General features: G+C 50.2%; 1 protein-coding gene across 1 annotated transcript in view; it reads left to right on the top strand.

Annotated features, from left to right (window-relative positions):
* Nucleotides 1–702: 702 nt before the first annotated feature.
* Nucleotides 703–6,000, top strand: part of Ncald (neurocalcin delta) — a 380,673-nt gene continuing 375,375 nt past the window's right edge. The window contains exon 1 of the mRNA XM_074068948.1: nt 703–744. The gene's annotated coding sequence lies outside the window, so the exon portion shown is untranslated. The remainder of the gene's footprint in view (nt 745–6,000) is intronic.

Here is a 6,000-nt window from a genome sequence, read left to right as displayed (position 1 = left end):
CAAGAAGTTACAGTGGCTTTTGGAGAGGTCATGAATGGGCTTTCCGCACCGGCAGGCACGCAATAAATGTCGGCTGAAGGAATTGACAAGACACTTGCTTCTCATTATCTTCATTCAGTCCAAAGTGAAAGTTTGGTGACATTCTGCACTGGGTGGTGGGATAAAAGAGGGACCCTTCAGTTGTCTTTCCTTTCGGATTTTTTGTTAAGTCATCCCTTTAGGGTTCACAGAAGGCTCTGGGTAGAGAAAATACCAGGGAGACAGATCAGCCCCCTACCACCTTATGGGCTTGATGGGCGTCTGAGGCCCCCTTAAACATCATTGTGGGGTAGCAGGGACCCCAGAGACCCCCAAGGGAAGCAAGGAAGGAGATGTTCTAGGTTGAATCTGATCTCCTTACCAGCGGGACAAGCAAACAGATGACATCTTAGAAAGTGCCAGTGTGGCCTGGCTAGAAGCCTGAGCGGTGGGCTAATCCCGGAGGCTGCCCCAGAGCAAGGTGGGGGCTGCCACTGCACCTGTACACCCAGCATCGGCTTGGACCCTTGCACCCCGGCGGTCTGGCCACCCCTGGACGAGGCCACGTGGGGGGTCGGCAGCGGCAAGGATCGCCGCGGCCAGCGAGGCTGGGGAGGGGGGCACGGCTGGCGGCCGAGCTGTCCAGGGGGAGGCGGGCGGAGGGAAGGCGCTGCCGCCGCCGCCGCCTCACCCGAGGCGACACAGACGCCGGGAGCGGCCGAGGCGGTGAGTCGCAGAGCCTTCCCTCCGCATCTGGGGAGCCGGGGCGCGTGTGCCCGGGCGCGGGCGCGGGAAGCAGCTGCTGGGGGGAGGGGGACCCGCGAGCTGGGGCGCAGCGGGCGCAGGGGTGGGCGCGAGGAGAGAGTGTCCTGGGAATCTGCTCCTTGCAGCCCCCTCCCAGGTGCAATCCACCTCGTCAGTTTCCCTGTCCCTCCCCAGCGCCTCGCGGGGAAACCCAGCAAAACCAAAGACCCCGAGGACAGGGGCTGAAAAGAGGGCGCAACTTCGCAGAGGGGCGCGCAGAGGCGCGCGGGGCAGACAGGCTGGGGGCGCGTTGGGTCTGAAGGGGGCGTTCGTGAGCTTGACGGCCCGGGGCCATCTGGAGCATTCCTCCCGGGGGTCTGGGGGTTTGGGTCAAGGGCACTGGTTGGTTCCTGGGCCTGCAGAGTCGGCTTTGAGAGGCCACAGGCGGCTGGGGAGGGGGCTGTGGGCGCGGCGAAAGGCGCTGGTTGAACTTGGATGAGGAAATGGTCTGCATTTTGGACTGAGGATCTGAAAGATCGGGAGTCTCTTGCCCCCGGGAACTCGGGAAGGGTGTGCTGGGGAGATGTGTTCGAGTGTTTTTCAGTGCATACCGGTTTATTTTTAGAAGCAGGATGTGCAAAGTGGGTTGTATCAGCACGGGAGGGGCAGGAGGTCTCCCTGTCCGCAGGAAATACTACACAAGTTTCTTGCTGCAGATGCTTGATTGAACTTTCGTGCAGGGAGAAAAAAACTCTATTGGACTCTCCGAGGATCCCAGGGTCACTGTCTTCCTGCGGGTGGGCCTGTCCCAGGCCGGTCCTGTGTGCTTGTGTCCCTCAACGCCAGCTCCCAAGAAAAAATGCACGCACAAGTGGCTTGAAACACAGAAGTGGGGCTGCTAAGGTCTCCCTCTCTGGAAAGGAAACCACGCAAGGCTGTCGAAGTTTTCCCAGTTCGGACTGATTGAAAATCACAGACCTAAGAGCTGTGTTACCAAGAACTGGGCCCCTGTCAGTGGTTTCTTAGACACTGGCAGTGCTTGTGGGGTTTTCACTCCCAACTGGGAAATGCCTGCGTTTAGTGGCCAAAAGCAGTGATGCATGGGTGCAAAGGAGCCTGGGTGCAGTGGGAGTGTGGCTGTATGAGGAGCGTGGGTGTATGAGTGGAGAGCCCAGGTAGAGACTTGAGGGAGAAGCTTCCAAGGAGGAGACTGGAGAAGCTGAAACTCAGTGTGGAGGTGCCCAAGCCAGGGCCAGCGAGTTGCTCCGGAGTTTCCCCAGTCCAGGTTTGTCTACACCTGTGCTACAAGGAGGACATTCTGTGTGTGGGCTCTGTAGCCCATCTGCAGATGGTGGGCGCCTTGCTTAACCTCCCCTGAGTTTCCTGGTCTGCTAAGAGGAAGATGCTACTTCAGATTGAGGTGCAGATGGAACAAATTAATACTCAGAAGCATTAATTATTAGTACTGCAAACACATGAGCTCTTGGTGGTCCTGGGGTTTGCACTCAGGGCCTCACACTTACTAGGCAGTCTCTCTACCAGAGCCACTCTCCCAGCCAGTGAGCTCTTGTTATTTGTGTTGTGGATGACTGATTTGGGTCATACCTTCATCACTTCTTGCCTGAGCTGCTCCAGTTGCCTTCAAGCTGGGCTCTTTGCTCCCACTGAGGACCTTCTTGTTCAAGTTCATTCTCCCAACTGTGGCCATTCATTCTGAAAGTGAAAATCTAAACCAGTCATTCTGGTTCATTTTCTCCTGGGGTTTTCTCAGGCTTTCAGGATAAAATTCAGACTCCAAGGACCTCATGATCCTACTCTTACCTCCTCTTCGGCCTCATCTCCTGAGCCTCCCCAGGTATAGCCTTGTTCAAACCACTGAGTCTCGGTAACTGTAACCCCACCTTTCCTTGTCTTCAGTTCCTGGGCATTTTTCCTTACCCCGCTATGTTGACACTGCCTTCCATTAGCTCTCTGGGCACTGCCCATCCCAGCTAACTGAGTCACCATGCTGCCATGTTCACACCCACCTCATTACTTGTTATCCTTCCTACCTGCAAGTGCCTTGAGAGGGAGGATTCTCATTGTAGGCAGGTGTTTACGAATGAATAAGCAAACACCAGTCAAACAAAGTTCAGTCCTTTTCACTCAAGCCAGAATTGAACATGGAGAATCATAGAGAAGAGGACCAAAACAATCTTTATCTGTAGTTCTCTACAATTAAAAACTTGGGGAACTACTAAGGAGTCAAGGGCAGGCCAGAAGAAATGTGAGACACCATCTTGGAACTATTTCAGAGGTGTTTTGTCAATTGTGAGGGCTAGACCACCAATGGAAAACTGCAATGATCTGCTCCTTCGCTCTTTTCTTAATTCTCTCAAAAACTTGGTCTTGGGGTGGAGGTTCGGCACTTTGAAGGGGGCATGCAGTGAATTTGGTTCTGGATGCAGAAGGGAAGGTCATGACATGCATGTGTCTCATGGCTCTTGCTTGGATTATAGCTTCCTTCAGGGTGTGGGTTTTGGCTTGCCTGGGGTTGGTCTGATGCAAACAGGAAGCCTCCAGTCCTCCAGGCTCCTGTGTCACTTCAATGTGTCTTGCGGGTGCTCCTCAGACTCAGACAGCATTTCCAAGCTCTCCACTGCTGCTCCCAGGAGCCTCAGGGGAAGATAAGATGGTGCCCAGTTCTCTGTGCCAACCCCAGAGGCAGCTCTCACTACTCTAAAGCAGGGAGCGTAGTATAGCTGAGAGTAAAGAATGCGTTTTTACATTTTTAAAAGGTGGAAAACAAAACACAAAGAATATGGGACAGAGACTGTGCCTAAATTCTATCTTGTTCTTTGTAGAAAAAACACTGCCAAATGCTAGACTGGAGCCAAATGAAAGGATTGCATTTTGCGTGTCGTTGGTCGTAGCTGGGTTGAACAGGAATCCAGGGAGGGCTTCAGGCTCAGCAGGAGAGAGTGCCAGTGGTCAACTGGCGATGTCTGCCAGGGCATGGGATTTGGAAGTGGTGGCAGATGTGTTCTGAAGACCATGAAGAGGCTATCCTAGAGAGCGTCATCGAAGGACAGTAAAGACAGAAGTCAGGGACAAAGCACACGAGTTAATGAGGTCCCCGAGAGAAGGCAGGACCACTCCACTGCACCCTTAAACAACCACCCAGATAATAGCAGCTGCCACTTGCTAAGAGCGCGCTGTGCAGGCCTTACGGGGTACCTCATTCAATCTTTGCAGCAACTTTTTAAGGGAATACTTTAGTTAGAACTCAGTTCAGCTGTGCCAGGAGCCCCCAAACTCAAACTTTGTGTGTGTGTGTGTTTTATCAAAAAAGGAATGTTATTTTGCTCTGATAACTCTTTTCAGAGGAAGATACTTTATTCAGGTGTATCTTGATCCAAGGCTCAAGTGTTTTGAGCAGGACCTGATTTCTCTCTTGCTCTCTTGGTTTTCTCTCTTGGAGCTGGAAGGGCTCTAGACCTCATGTTTTCTGGGCTTTCAATCCAGCCAGAAAGAAGGCTCCTCCATCACAGCATTGCTCCAAATGACTTGCCCTGACTTATTAGCATTGGGTCTCTTCCTGCGGCAGGGGCCACATGTCACCAGACTTGGGCTTGGTCACATGTTTCATTCTTGAGCTGAGGAGTAGGAGCAGGGTGTTTCTCTGGCAGAAAATTGTGATATGTTACCAAAGATGGGTCCCGGGAGTGTAGATTGCAAAACAACAGATGTTCATTCTAGTTCTGTTAGCATTCCCACTTCACAGATAAGGGAAACAAGCTTGGGAGCACTCAGTCATTTGTCCAAGGTCGCAATGCTAGTAAACAGTGGGTCCTGATTTAAAACCTACAAGTTCCAACTTGGTAGAAGTATTTGTAGAATAATTGTTTGTAGAAAAGAATTTTGAACATGAGTTCAGCATGAAGCTCTGGGCTCTCTATTCCTGAAAATGCAGCTCTGCAGCTTCAGGTAATTGAAGACACTGACGGGCCAGAAGAAATGAGACAAAAAGAGGACAAAAGCTTGGTGGCTGGATTTTTAGTTCCTTACTCAACCAATAGTTTTGAGCAGTTCCTGTATGTTCAGCATTGGATTAGGTTCTCAGATATAGGCTGACTGGGGCCTTGTCCCCATCTTTTGTTAATGTAGGTAACAGATTGAGAAGAACCTGAAGTATGTTCCCACTTCCTGGGGACAGAGACCTTTGATTTTGTTCATTGACAAAGCACCTGTAATGTGCTTTGTGTAGTGGCCAAGGAATAAATAGTTCTTGAATCCTTTTTTTTTTTTTAAATACTGTGGTTAAAAATACACAATATGAAATTTACCATTTTAACTATTTTTAAGGTTCTAGTCTTGTGTCATTAAGTACACTCTTATTATTATGCATCACCACCATCCATCTACCCATCTCCGGGACTTTTTCCTCTTTCCAGACTGAAACACCATACCACTAACAATGGCTCCCCCTTCTTCACGCCCCGCAGACCCTGGCAACTAACCACCCTCTACCTTTTGCCTCTGTGAATCTGATAATGTTATCTCCTAATGTAAGTGGAACCATACAGCATTTGTCTTTGTTTGTGACGGGCTTATTTTACTTTACATAACGTCCTTAAGGTTCATCCATGTTGTAACGTGTCAGAATTCCTTCTTTTTGAAAGCTGAATAATATTCCACTGTGTGTGCATACCGCATTTTCTTTATCCATTCAGGTGGTGTTGGACACTTGGATTGTGTCCACTTTTTGGCTTTTGTGCCTAATACCGCTGTGAACATGGCTGTACGGATACGTGTTCAAGTTCTTGCTGTCGATTCTCTTGGTTTGTTCTCAGAAGTGGAGCTCGGTGGAAATTCCACGCTTAGGTTTTGAGCGGCTGCCATCCTGTTTTCCACAGTGGTGCTGTTTTACCCACCCACCAGCAACACACAGGCTTCCAGTTTCTCCACATCCGACCATCATTTGTTATTTTCTTGAAGGTGGGTTAGAATCGAATTGTGAGGGACAGTGGTAGAGTTTAAACTTCATTTGGGGGACACAGGAAACCATTGAATGTTTGTCATTTGGGACCATAGCGTGATCAGAGAGACCCTGACATCAGAATGAAAGGAGGACAACAACAGAGAAGTTTTCGTCACTTTGGTTCTCCAGTTGAGAGAGACCTTAATCGTTTCCTCCACATCTACATGACTGAAAGTGTTATGTTTATCCACCCCACCATGGCAATGAACTTGGGAAAG

Source organism: Castor canadensis, chromosome 3 (genome assembly GCF_047511655.1).
Source record: "Castor canadensis chromosome 3, mCasCan1.hap1v2, whole genome shotgun sequence".
Classification (NCBI taxonomy): domain Eukaryota; kingdom Metazoa; phylum Chordata; class Mammalia; order Rodentia; family Castoridae; genus Castor; species Castor canadensis.
The sequence above is the reverse complement of the archived record's forward strand: the minus strand, read 5'-3'. Positions and strand labels throughout refer to the sequence as shown.